Below are 15,658 nucleotides of genomic sequence, written 5' to 3'. Positions count from 1 at the left end.
TAGGTTTTGTTGAAGGGTTGATACTGGCGGTAAGTTGTTCAAATGCTATCATATGATATCAAATGATATCATATGGTATGACATCATATGACATGACATCAGAGGATATGACAACACATGACATGACACACACACATTACATCACATAAAATCACGTCACATCTTGTCACGTCATCGCACCTCATCTCATCTACGTGAACAGAAAAAGAAAAGGATATAAGCAAAGATGTGAAAGATAAAAACAAAGATGAAGACCAAGGTAAAGTTACCGATTTCAAAGCCAGAAACACCGTTGGAAAGTAATTTTCTGTAGATGAGGAGAGTTTTTTAAGTTTCGAAATTGGTTGAAAATCGTCGTTTAAAAATTTCCATATTTTTGTATGGTTGTTTTTGCAACCTGTTCAATTCAAGCGTTTCGCATTTTGTTTTACTTCGTATTTGAAATTAAACTTTGAAATAAAGATAAATATGAAGATGAAGAAACAAGTGATAACGATGAAGACAAAAAAAGGCAAAAGTGAAGATAAAGACGAAAATTGAGATAAAGGCGAAAACGGATACAATGAGAAATACATAAGAATTAGGTTAACAGAGCTGAAATTTTCCGATAGGAATCGAAATAAAATCAGCCATAAAGCTTACTGAAATTTATCGAATCATCGAAGTTAGTTATCGCAACGTATCGAATTATTCAAACTGATCAATGTTTACTGAGTTGTCGAAATTTATAGACACAGAAACTTAGTTGTCCAAATTTACGGATAGTTATCGAGCTATAAAAACGTGTGGGATTAACTAAATTTGTCAAGTTAAAGAAATGTATCAAGTTATCGATATTTATTGAATTATCATTATTTATAGACTTAACGAAATATATCGAGGTGTCGTAATGCATATAGTTCTTTCAACTTACAGAGTTATCGATAATTATTAATCTACTGAAGTTGGTTGGTTCAACGAAGCGAAGTTTATGGAATTTTCAAAATATATCGATTTATCGAAATTTCAAGGTTATATAAGCTTATCAATTTATCACTGCTTATCGCATTTAATCGTCTTAACAGAGTGTAACGAGTTATCAAAATGTTTAGATAGTTTTCGAAAAATGTGGAGATGTCAAAAGTAAAAATTTATAAAGGCATCCAAAGTTTTTACATTTTTGAGTTATCTAAATTTATCGAGCCATCGAATTTCACAGTTATCGAAATTGGTCGAGTTAACGAATTTTGTTGAGTTATCGAATTTTAGTGTTCATTCGAACTATCGATATGTATCAAATCATTGAAATTTATCGATAAACTTGAATGTATCGGGTCAATTCCAAGTCCTGCCGAAGTCCTCCAAAGACCTTCTCAGATAAAAAAAAAATTTAGTTACGTTTTAGCAGAAGATTTTTCGGTTAATTAATTTGTACCGTATAAGTTTTGCTGTGTGTTAAGTTAGAAATCCTCTCCATGGCTTCTAAAACTAGAAAAACTATCGAATTTCGACAGTAACTGGCACTCTAGTTTAAATGAAACATGGGAAATTTAGTTGAAACATTTTAGCCGTTTTTAGCCGGTTTTATTTGCCAATTTAGCCGGTTCATCCAAAAACTTCTGGCAACACTGCTTCTTACACGTACACAATCCGAACGTCAACAGAAAGAGTAGAAGGGCAACAAATTTTATTTAGTTGCATGCAAACAATAGGCGAAGGAGGTTGATGACGCATTATTGTTGAATAAAGTAGGTACACTGAGCAGAATGAATGAATACTCATTAAAAAATTTTATAACACAATTTTTCGTATATACAGCCCTAGAAATAGGTATGTATATGGTACCAAGTCGTGCTTTTTCTTCATATTAAAAGAACTTTGTGAATTATGTATTTTTTTTTAATACCAGACTAGTCCTCAATTAAAACATACAATATGTTTTGTGATTTATCTTTTGGTTTAATCGTTATTTTAAATTGTTCTTAGATGTCAAGTTTTACTAGATATATATATTTTTATTTTATTTCTACTTGAAATCAACGAAATTTTCTTTTAATATTCAGAGTGCTCGAAGCACGTTATATTTTTTGCTCAGAAATCCACACTTCAATTATAAAAAAATAATAATAATTTTGTACAGTACATACAAAATTTTACCAACTTTTCCCTTTCTTAGGGCCGTTAACTTTCATTATTTGTTTCTATGTTGTTGAGATCTAAATAATAGCGCACAATGGAAAAAACGGAAAAAAACATACCAAAAATTTTATAATAAGTAATACAACACAGCCATTTTTTTTCCGTGCATTACCACCAACACATTCTCATTTTTTGTTTCATAACTAATACATTCTCATTTTAAGACTTTTATCTTTTTGGCGGGCACTGGTTTAGAGTTGTGGTCGAGTTAGAGTAGTTGGGGAGGTAGGGATTACCTTTGCGAGTGTTTGTGTATCGAGCTCAATGAGTCCGTACGGTTTCTAGGTGCACATCAAGTCAGCCACACACTTCATATGCCTGATATGCGAGAGAGAAAGAGAGAGAGAGAGAGATATGCGGGCAGGCTGATGAAGCGGTAGCGCAAGATGTGACCGTTTCACCGTGTATTCATTGTGGGACTCCATTGGAGGAGTCATGCTCTAGCTGCCTTAGGCTGCTGGGCAATGAGCTGGGATTTATCCAGGGATGCATTTGTGCAGAGCCCCAGTGTGATTTGTAAGCAGTAGCTTAATACCATGCCAAAAATTACTCCGGGAGTGGAGTGTGGATGATGCTCAAAGCTCAGTTAATTATCCAACGGAATTTTTAAACTCGATTGATCTTCCAGGGATGACCCCATATACTGAATTGAAAATAGGTGTACCAATTATCACGTTGCGGAATATTAATCAGCTAAAACTCCGCAACGGTACGCGACTCGCAGTTAAGAAATTGATGAAGAACGTGGTGTAAGTAAAGATTTTTACGTGGCCTTTCAAAGGTGAAGAATTCCCATGATTCCTACCGATATACCATTTCAATTTTAAAGATTGCAATTCCCAATTCGATTGACATTCGGAATCACAATCACTAATGCTCAAGGTTATCCTTTGGAAAAGTGTGGTTTAGAGTGAGATGCGGATTGGTTCTTAGATGTTGCGTGTTCCCGTGTCGGCAAACCATATATCCTTGATATCAATGCAGAGAATGGAAACACGACAAATATTGTGTGCACACAAGTACTTATTACAAAATCAAACTCATATGAAACGTATGCTTTGTTTCGTTAATAATTTATCATCCATGTAACAGGAATGCCACAGCAAAGCGTGGCATGGTATAGCTAGTCTATATATATAAATGTGAATGTCTGTTTGTTTATTACCTTATAACTTCTGAACCGCGGCACGGAATCGCACGAAACTTTGCACGCTTATTTGCTTTTACCCCGGGAAGGTTACAGGCATAGAGAAAAATGGGCAGTACTGGAAAAGAGGGCGTGGCACCTCCTATACTAGCTAAAATTTTCATGTTGTATATCTCTTGAAATATTTGTGCTGGAGCATTGGAACTTGCTGTCGAGATAAATAAAACTAATTCCGTACTCATGGGAAAATATGGGCGGCATTGGAAAAGGGGGGCGTGGCACCTCCCATAGGCGCGAATTATTTAATCAGCTCTAACTTCGGAACCGTAAGTCAGATGAACTTGAAATTTGGTATGCAAACATATCTAAGGTAGATGCTTATCTTAAGGTATATATACATAAATAAGTTTGTAAAAGGGGGCGTGGCGGATAACATAGGCGTGGAATTTTTAGCCAGTCATAACTTTGGAACCACACGTCACATGAACTTGAAATGTGGTATGTAGACATATCTATGGTAGGAGCTTATAGTAAGGCATATTTATAAATGAGACTGGGAAAGGGGGCAGCAAATCTCGACGGCGTGGAATATTCTACCAGTTATAATTTCGGAACCATAAGTCACATTAAGATAACATTTGGTATGCAGACATATCTATGGTAGGTGCTTATAGTAAGTTATATATAAAAGAGTTTGTAAAAGGGGGCGTAGCACTTAACACAGCCTTGGAATTTTTTATCAGCCATAACTTCGGAACCACAAGTCACATGACCCCTTTGATTCCTTCTGACGTGGGGTGAAACCCGCGTGTAAAAGCTGGTATTATATACAAAGGATTTTTATAAGACAAAATTTAACGAAAGTAGGGCAAAAAATCGGATTTATATATATATAAATTTTTTAAATGGCGTTAACCTAAAATTTCTTTTAAAAATGTTTTACAGTAAATAGGTCGTAAAATATATATTGAAATAGTCTTTGAATTGGCATCAATACTTTTCTAATCGGTCAAGTAGTTTCCGAGATATACACATAAAAAATAAAAAAGTTGAAGATTAACCGGTTATATTTTCTTTGTTTTTTACTTGCACCAAATAATTTCGGTGTGGTAAAAATCAGCGTAAAAAGTTCTATCGAACTGCATTTTTGGTTTTTTAACCGACTTCCAAAAAGGGAGGAGGTTATCAGTTCGTCGGAATACTTTATTTTTATTTTTATTTCTTTTTTTTATGTATGTTACCGCATAACTTTGGACCACGTCAACCGATTTCGATAACTCTTTTTGCATCGGAAAGGTAGTGTCTCAGAGGTGGTTCCATACTTATCTAGTTAAGATCCGATCAGTGGATCATGGGATATATATATGTATATATATTTTTGTATATGAGAGTTGAAGTCGGTTTTTTTTTGCTAAAAATTACTTGTTATAGTTAAATGGTCGGTATTACATTCGGTGAAAATCCGTTCTAGCTACAATCAGCTGTTCGCATGGCAAACGAAAACGAAATTGCCAACATGTTGGCAAATACATTTTAGTTGTCAAATGATGCCACATCAGCGGCGAGGGCGTAGTGATATATGACAACAAACGCAGATGACACCACATAACAACCCGTTTTCATTATTTTGACATAATTTTACGTTAAATATGACATAATGAAAACCAGGCATTACGAATGAATTTTAAATTGCAATAAAAATATTTAACATAAATCTTAAGCAAATACTTTAAAAATGTATGATTTTATAAATTAAAAGAAGCGACGTACATATTTGTCAATGTTATTGTGGCTTATATCCATTTTATTTTTAATATTGTTATTGAGTTTTATACCACGATTATGCTCAGTAGAATTATTAACAAGAGTTTACGGGGTGTGCATATCTCAGTGGTTAACGCTTCTGACTTTGCACATCGATGGCGCGGGTTCGATCCCTGCTGAAGTCTTGAAAAAAGAAGTCTGATGAGGAGATGAGGTGACCTCCGAAATAGCTGCTATAACTTTTACCGCTTAGACTTTGTTGCTTTTTCCATTTTTCCTTATAAACATAATCGTGGTACAAAGCTTAATAGCAATATTAAAAATTAAAAAAAGCGACTTTATATGGACTCTCCCAAAATACTACACTGCTACAAACAGTGATGCAGATTGTGGGTAATTTCCCTATTTGAGGGATATTTTGCAACAAAAATTATTAAAAGGGGAAAAAGGGATATTCCAAATAAAAAAGGGATTTTAATTTAACACGATTATAAAAAAAGAAAAAAAAAAGAATTTTTATCTACACCTCGGTGAATTGCTTGTGACTTTTCTTTGAGTTGTGCTGAATTATATCCACAATTAAATAAAATATGCTGAATGCTGTAAATACATAAAACAATGATATTCTTAGTTGCTACGAATGACTTTACATAAGCCCCCTAAAGATAAATCCTGCGGCCGGCCCTGGGTAGACCAAACAGCGTGCGTTCATATATGTAGCCATAAAGCTTGGAACACATTGGAAACGACGGGCTACGGACCAAAGCTGTCAAATTATTTTAACACCTACTCTTACGTAGATAATTTTTTTTGGCGACGACACGGCAACACTGAGACTAGACAAAAATGTAGCTGTGGCCAGATTGGTCAAATTCTATTTTTCTACCGACAGATAAGATTCTTCCCCTTCTTTTATGTCAAACTCAAACAAATTCATCTGTCTCTGCCGCGTTCAAAAAAATCATGTCGCCGTCGGCAAGGCGTTTAAATTATGTAGATAAAACCGTAATGTCGTGTCGTGTGGTGGTGCCGTTTTCGATGTGTGTGAATGTATGTAAGTGCTGCGTCAAACATTCGCGGAAAGTTGGTGTGGCTACCCTCCAGTACTGCTGGAGTCAATCGCTACTTTTGAACCGCTACTGCACTGACTCCTAGGTAAGTAGCTACTCTATTAACCCATGGTAGTGCACATGGTAGTGCAGAGTCGAACCAGTCGTAAGCAGAATAGCGAAAAACTACGACAGAGGGCGCCCATAAATCACGCAAGTGACTACTTTAGTAACTCTCGGTAGTGCAGAGAGAGCCGATGTTGACTACCGCCTAGGACATTGCCTTGTAAAAGTAATCGATGAAATACACTGCAAGTAGTCGGTCGGTAATTGACGGTGTTTATTAGGTAGCTACCGATTCAGCAGTCCTGTAGTCACTCCCCCGTACTGCAGGGTAGAGATACTATTCTACATATGCTAAGGCAATTTTGTTAATTGCATAAGATTTGCACCGTTCATTCGATTTTTAAAAAATGAGGTGTCAAATGAGAGGGCTTGGCGTCTAGATATGAAATAAGTTTTTATTTTTTTTTTGAATGGGATTGCCACTTGTATAAATTATAAAATCTGCACGGCTCGTTGGATTAAAAAAATAAGTTGTCAAATGAATAGGCTGGGCTCTAAGCCGTACAATAAGGATTTATTTTTTGAATAGATTTGCCGCCTGTCTACAAAATTATAATATTTACATCCTTCGCATGATTTTCAAAAATGAGCTGTGAAATGAAAGGGCTTGGCCTATTGATAAGAAATAAGTTTTTATTTTTTTTGAATAGGGTTGCCACCTTTTAAAAAATTACAAAATCTGCATGGTTCGTTGGATTAAAAAAATAAGGTATCAAATGAAAGTTCTGGGCCTGAAGACGTGCAATAAGGATTTATTTTTTGAATAGAGTCGCCGCCTGTCTACAAAATTATAATATTTCCATTTTTCGCATGATTTTCAAAAATGGGGTGTCAAATGAAAGGGCTTCGCCCCTAGATATGAAATAAAAATTTTCTATCTATTTTCTATCGTACTATTTACTAACGAATTTCGTACTATTTACTAATAAAATTCGTAGTATTTCTTTATTTTTTTACGAAATTTTTGTAAAACTGCACAGAAATAATTCGTATATTTAACGAAATTACTTTCGTTAAATCTGCGCTTGTTTCGTAGAATGTGCGATTTTGCTTTCATTCTCCACACTGTAAAAAACATATTACGAATTATAATACAACACTTTAACTTTGTTTTTATCGTTAATTTTAGGCGCTTTTGTTTAACAAAACGTTTTGCAAAAACGCTTAACATTATTGATTAAAATATAATGAAAGTGTTATGCTATAATTTTATGTTTTTTATAGTGTTAATAATAAAAGCAATCATACGTTCTACGAAAGAAGAAGAATTTTCTGACTACACTGTATTTTAGAATTAATAGAAAAGGTTATTTTACCTATAATAAAACTTAAGTCTTTTTTTATATGCATAGGTTCTATACTACATATTTTTTTATTGCTTAGGCTTCATTCAATAAAGTATATTGATGCAAAGTGTTAAACTATGAGACTCAACAAAACTAAATGTAATAAGATATAAAATATGAAAGAATATAAAAAATACTGGTTTTACTTTCTTAAACATATAATATTTTTATGAAGAGGCACTTGACAGATTCGCAGCTTCATCGATGTTTGTTTCCTTGACGACTATAAATTAAAGGAAAATTATAAGTCGTCTGAAAAGCAAGTTTCAGTGAAAAGTGGTACATGTACTTACTTTTAATTACATTAAGTAGTGCTCCTGGCTTAGGCTTGCCGTTGATAGGTAACTGATGAAATTGCCTATTTATCAAGTCCCACATTGCAGCGCAAGGCGCAGCGTAGGCGATGCTAAAAACATTGTATGCTTAAAAGCATAGTATATCCACAGCTTTAATATTTAATTTTGTATTGTCTTTTTATCCAGCAAATCCATTTTTAAAACGTTTAAAATTATATTATACGTTTCACAGCAGCCAACAATTAATTCCGCAATGTCACGCGATACAAAACATATGATGAAATATTAAACTGCCGGTAACTGAGTATATTGTACGAAAATATTCGTATATTGTACGAATTTAGAAAACATGTTTCCGCATTAGTACTTTATACGAAAGTATTAACTAAATTGTACGAATACAGAATTGTAGATTTCGTAAATCTTAAACCATACGTAAATATTATGAATGCCTTCCTACAATATACAAAATTATTCGTACAGAGATTTGTTCAGTGCTTCACGAATGTGTTTCGTAAAATAAACGTAAGATTTCGTAAATTGTACTGAAAAAATGCCACACGAAAGTCCTTTCGATATATTTACGTATGGTTCGTAAAATCTTGTTTCGTTATGAAAAATGTGCTCGTATTATGAACGAAAGTTTTGTACATTGTACAAAAACCAACACTACGAAAGATTTTCGTAGCACTTTTACGAAATTTTATTTTCAGTGTAAGGTGGGCGCAATACGAAAGATTTTTAAATATATATCTGACTATATTTTTTTATTGACAATTTGAAACACATGTGTGAAGGGTTGCTCACAGTTCGAGTGTCTTATCTTGTTAAAGTTGCCACCTTTTAACTTTAAAATTAAACTGTTAATACTCTAATAGAATAGTATCTTTAGCCACACCAACTTTCCGCAAAAATAAAAATTGCCCCTCTCTGCGCATATGGTCCAGGCCGATTTTTTGGTTTCACGCTTTCATGTCGAAAAAGCCACAAAACCTGATTTTTCACAGTGGCCAATTTTTGAGAAATTTTCTTAAACTCGCTATATCTCAGGCGTTTATATATCGATTGATTTGAAATTTGTACACAATAAACTAGATATACTATTCTAAAGAAGATGAGTCTAACTATACTTCTTAATACTTATCAAAAACAAAATGGCGGATATTTTAACTTTTTTATAAAAATTAAGGAGGTGGTTTTTGCAAATGCAAAAGTTGTGTTATGAAGTTTAAAATTTTTGTTTTGTTTTAATGCAGCATTATAGACAAATACATACGGAAATTTTTGGGGAAGTTTCATGTTTAGACAACAAGTAGTTCTAATGTTATACTAACAATATTATGTTGACACCCACGAGCAGGCGCTCGCCTCAAGATAACAAATATTTTTACTTAGCACTTGCACAAATAATTTTGGAAGTAATATTAGGTGAAATGTTGAAATTCATAAATTTATCAGTGTTATATAACTTATTAAAGTTCTTTGTTATAAACTTAATAGACATATGTACTTCCATACCTACCTGCATCAGAACAGGAGCGTACGATTGAGCTTAGACTCAACCGCCCTCCGACGAAGTACTTTACGGTGGTACCGCGGACATAACTACATAGAGTTTTAGTTCGGATTAAAGTTCCACACTACGGGGTACAGGCTTTCGATCCTTTCTCCTTGTATAAAAAAAACTACATATGTATGCATGTAACTGCATACATAGTCAAAATAGTTATTCGTACAGTGATTGTTTTTCGGTAATTATTCACGAAAATATATTTCATATTTTAACAAAAACCAAAAACACTTCAAAAATACTACAAATTTTCATCTATGGGCGTGTGTGAATCGGTAACAAAGTTCTATGGGGGAAGCCATTGAATAATATTTTTACTATGGTGAGACAGTTTTGCCAATCTGCTGTGTGAAATGAAATATTTTTTGACAGCAGTAAATTTTTTATAACCGCAGATTTATGCGGAATAAAATATTACAAATTGAAGTGAAATTAGTATTTTAAGAAAACATCTACCATAGTTGATTGCAATTCGTCAATTGAAGTTTTTATTTAACGAACAATTACACACATCAACAATCTTTGCGATTGTCAAAATCTTCTATGCATTTGTCAAAAATTTCACTAGCCTCATGAGCTACTGAAATTTTATTCACCTCATGGTTGTCAAAAATTTACTCGCCGCGAACTTTGTTACCGATTCACACACGCTCTATGTATATTTAAAATTTTTGATTAAGATTTTTTGGAAAAAAATTTAGTACGTAGTTTTGAAGCTCATTAATTTTCAGTGCTACAAATAGTGTTGCCAACCGTACATATAGTATTGTACTATTTTTTGGGTCTGCGTACTATATACTATTGGAAAAAATTTAGTGTGCAAAAATACTATATTTCTTCAATTATAAATATAAATATATCTCTGTAATTTGTAAGAAAGAAATGTTTTAACCTTGATGACATTTATACTGAAATATCAATATTAAAAAAGATATGCTTAAAACAAAGGGTCCATAGATCAAAAATGGCAACATTTTCAAAAATACTTAGAAAGATTTACCAAATTTACTCAAAATTATTTCGCTTATGCTCTCTATTCCTGCAACTTAGCATTCATAGAGAGTTTTTTTTCTGTTATGATTGTGAAATGGTGAGATGAGAGAAATAAAGCGACTATCTCACTATTAAAAATGATCTTTTGATTTATATTAATTTAAATATTGATTGCGATAAAGCATATGATACTTTCAAATAAATATGTTGTTTTTATAGAGGAAATGCATAACACAGAAAAAAGATGTACACTTAAAAAGCATTTTTCTTTTTCTTATAAAAACAATACTATATATATTTGAAGTGTACTATATTTTTTCAGATTTTTTTGAAAAGTGCTATAAATTTCTTAGAAAATGTTGGAAACCCTAGCAACAAAGTGCAAGTTTCAACCCTATAAACATTTTGGCGAACGTTCGAAAATGACCTTCGATATCCAGTATGCATATCGGACTGAGAGCGAACTCATAACCAACCTTAGTTTTCCAACGCTCATAGTATATTGGAAATACACTCGAGATGAGTTCGAAAAAAAAATGGAAACCATAGTAATTAATATCGGAATAAAAAGACTCGATCTTCCAAATATCGATACCAAAAACCAAAAAAATTATCTGAATATAGGTCTCGCATATAGGTCATTGGGGTGTAGTGGTTAGAAGTGCGCAAATCTTGAAAATGAAAATCAGTTTCCCATAAAATACAATCGCCCTTCAGAGTCGACATAAAACTTTAGGCACTCCCTTTTGCCACAACATTAAGGCCCACGCGACAAATCGGAGGAGAAGTTCGGCGAAACACTAAGATATTGTGTAAGCGCCGGACTTTATTATTATTACAACACGTAGAGATTGAGGTGTTGACTTAAACACCGAGGCCGCGAGTTCAAATCCCTCCACATGCAATCCTAACCATACTACAAATTTCTGCACTTTAAAGCCCAATTTATATCGGGAAGAATTGTTACATGCCAACCTTATATGCGTGCGTAAAAAGCTAACTCAAATTTCAAGATTTGTCTTGCGTGACATTTCGATTTGACGTTTATGCTCAATTGGCATTTTGGCGCGACTATGAGTTCAAATTTTTCTCGGCAAACTTCTGTAAATTTGACAGTAATGCAACTCTGAGAAATCACGCACGCAAATTGATTTGGGCTTATCAAATGAGAAAAACTTGCGTGCGTGCGTAGAAAAACTCTCGCCGGTAATATTAGGTTGAGCTGTTAATAACATTATCCTTCACTGAGAAAAAAACCCGTTGTAAGAATAAAAATATTTTATTTGATTACCTTTTAAAAATGTTCGTATTTAAATCAAGTGAAAAGTCTTAACAAAATGAAGTTTTCCATTACACATACACTACGTACATATAATGGAAATATTCAATTCAAAAACGCCCGTATTAAAGCATCGCGTGTACATATACAAGCGAGAGCGCAGCGATGAGAACACGACAGCATGCAAAATGCAGGCACACTAACACATTCTCACTTTTAGTTCACGCTTGTTTGTGGTAGTGCCCACCTCTGGACATAATGCACTAATCGCGCGCTGTGATGTTGATTCAAACTCAACATTTGAAAACACCTTTACTTGTATGGCTGTAGCTGTGTGCAAAGACGCTTGTTACAATTGGTTGCGGCCAAGATGGTCCGGGTTCAATTACCATCAGACGGAAGATAAAATAATTTTTTTTTCTTCTTAATTACGAAAAAGCATCTGTGCACTTCACAACCACATATTTTATAATGTATATACGCCGCTGTGGTGTAGTGGTAAGCAGTGCGCGCTTCCACTCCGCAACGCCTGGGTTCAAGCCCTGGTCAAAGTAACATCGCAAAAAAAATATAGAAAAGGGTTTTTTCTTAACAGCGATCGTCCCTCGCTTCTCATAAAAATACAATCGCCGTTCGGAGTCGGCGTAAAACTGGCGCACGCCACAAATCGGAGGAGAAGCTCGGCCAAACACTAACATATGTGTAAGCGCCAATCTATTATTAATATAATTATATACTCAAATTTAAAACGAGTTGGGTTGGTGCTCCTTCATATGCGTATTTTTTCAATTTAGCACGTTTTTTTTTAATTCTAAAATTTTTTTCCCTCAGTGTTGGAATGTGAGTTTATGACATTCGATACGATACTAGGGTTCTGGTACTCGATTCCAAAACATATCGTTTTAAAACTATCGAGTAAAAAATACCGGTATCGAATGCCAAAACTATCGAAATGGTATCGTATCGTATCGAAATTCGTGTCCCTACCAAGGGAATATAAAAATTTCAACTCGATAATGGGCTGGATTTCAAATTCATAACGAAGGGAAAATACATTGGATAACGAGGGTTCCGTTTTGCTGGACAATGGCCTTGTTCTCGAATCGAATACTAACCTATTGCAGGTTCGTTATCGAAAGTGAGACTCGAAAAAATGTAGCACCCGTGAGAAACAAATTCTAAAAAATCAAAGGTAATTTGAAGCGACTTGAAGCATGCATTTTAATGACTGAAATTGATGAGCTACAACACTGCATACTAAATTTTTTCTAAAAACTGTTGTTCAAAATTTTGAGGACATTGAAGCTTGAAGCTTGCATTTTATTGACTGAAATTGATGAGCTACAACACTGCATACTAAATTTTTTCTAAAAACTGTTGTTCAAAATTTTGATGAAATTTTGTATCTTTTTTTAAGTTTTGCAAAAAGTTTGAAAATTTTATGCATATGGTATTTGTTAAAATATGAAAAGTATTTTCGTAAAAAATTAACGAAAAATTTATTATTTAAAACATTGCGAATATTGTAAAACAATCACTGTACTAATAACTATTTTAACTGTGTGTGTAGTTATATGCATACATATGTATATATGTAGGTATGTAAGTGTGTCTCTTAAATTTATAACCAAGAGCTTTAATAAGTTTTATTACACTGATAAATTTATAAATTTCAACATTTCACCTAATATTACTTCCAAAATTATTTGTGCAAGTGCTAAGTAAAAATAATTATTGTCTTGTGTCAACATAATATTGTTAGTATAACATTAGAACTACTTGTTGTCTAAACATGAAACTTTCCCATAAATTTCCGTATATATTTGTCTATAATGCTGCATTAAAACAAAACAAAAAATTTAAAGTTCATAACACAACTTTTGCATTTGCAAAAACCACCTCCTTAATTTTTATATTTATTTATTTATTTTGTTTTTAATAAGTATTAAGAAGTGTAGGTAGACTCATCTTCTTTAGAATAGTATATCTAGTATATTATGTACAAATTTCAAATCAATCGATACACAAACGTCTAAGATATAGTGAGTTTAATTGAAAATTTCTCAAAAATTGGTCGCTGCGAAAAATCGGGTTTTGTGGCTTTTTCGACGTAAAGGCATGAGTAAAAACTTGGTTAAAATTAACTTTAAATGTATTTTTGAATAAGCTACAAATCGATTACAAATCGTTTTGAATCGCTTCTATTCACTTTAATTTTATGTTTTTTATGCTGCCCGTTGTTTTCGCTGCTTGTTGTTTTCGCTGTTGTTGTCGCCAAACTTTGCGAGAAGAATAACGGACCTGCGCATTTCGCAACCTCTTATGGTCTGATTATGCATACTTCGCACAACTTCTTAAACGTAACACAACTTTAAAAAACTTAATGCTGATTATGATTCGCAAGCAACCAAATTTATCAGTACTACCAACCTTGTGCATCGACGCAATAGGGTTATTCACGGTGTGTGAACAAAAACAGCTGACTTTGGGTTTCTTTAGGTAAACGGATTTGTTTACGGAAAAATTCATTTAAGTGGCTTTAATGGGGTATATTTGTAGTCCAAATTAAGTCGACACTAAAGTTCTTTGCAGTTTGACATAATTTTCAATGCAATTTCTGTAAATAAAATACGTATGTTTTTCTTAAGAACATACCTAATTGACTACATATATTTAATGATATATTTACTAGAAATAGCATAAAAATTCCTTTCATTTGATATAGAATTTTATGTAGTTAGGTTTAAGGACAACTGCCAACAGCAAAATAAAATAACTGTATTGATATTATATTTTATTAATTTATTTCATATAGAATGAAAATTTTTCTTCCAAATGTTCGCCGCAGAGCATTTTTTCTTTTAGCATATAAAATTACATTTTAATATTTAGTGATATTAACGAAGATTTTTTTACTATAAGTCATATATTTAATTAAAGGTGTTTTTGTGCTCTTTCTTATCTTGTATTATTTTATTAAATAAAAAATTTCCATAATTTATATATACATATATGTTATACACACATATGAAATCAACGAACTTTTAATTACCTTTCCAACCCTGTCCATACTTTGAAAATTGGTTCAAAACTTTTCAAATATAAGCTATTGAAAATATTGAAAATTCCAAGATTACCCTCCCTAGCACCGCTCCTATGAATTTGCACCAAAATGGGATATATTCCATTAAAATCAAATAAAGCGGCGGGCCATGCTCACTTTTTCTTTTTTAGATCAACGGGGCCTATTCTTTGCTTGTTCCCAAAATTACATAGATGGATTCGTGAATCCCCCTAATACGCTTTCCATGCATCTCTGTAAAATATAATGCTATTGGTATCACTGCAGTTGAAATGTCACTTAAGAAAACCTGATGCAAAATGTGAACTCAACAGATCGCTAATTTTTTACAAGTACTGCTAATTCCTGGGTAATGGAATACATACAAAATGCATTCAACAGATTTTCATCTGACAGTTTGAAATTTAGGCGAAGTTTTGCAAAGTATGCATAATCAGACCATTATACACAGAGCAAATGATAGAAAAACGCAAGTTTTTAAAATAAATTGTAAAATAACATTTTTTGATATAATTTTACTTCATACAAAATAACAAATACAGTATTTGTACTTACGACTTTAAAACGAAACTTTCGAAAAACAAAAACTATCGTTATAAAATATTCACTTTTTTTACTGAGGAGAACAAACGACATTAAAGAAATAGCGTAAAAATGCGTATTTTAAAAACTAAAATGAAACACTTTAGAATATTGTCCCAACAAGTTGTAGTGCGACACAATTTTCAACAAGCAAAATAAAAGAGGACATTTTTAATATAAAAACGTTAATTTATTTTCAGTCAATCTATATATATAAAATTAAGTGGCAAAACTTCCTGTTCGCAT

This window comes from Rhagoletis pomonella, unplaced genomic scaffold (genome assembly GCF_013731165.1).
Source record: "Rhagoletis pomonella isolate Grant_MI unplaced genomic scaffold, Rhpom_1.0 Rhpom_scaffold_00001, whole genome shotgun sequence".
Lineage (NCBI taxonomy): Eukaryota > Metazoa > Arthropoda > Insecta > Diptera > Tephritidae > Rhagoletis > Rhagoletis pomonella.
The sequence above is the reverse complement of the archived record's forward strand: the minus strand, read 5'-3'. Positions refer to the sequence as shown.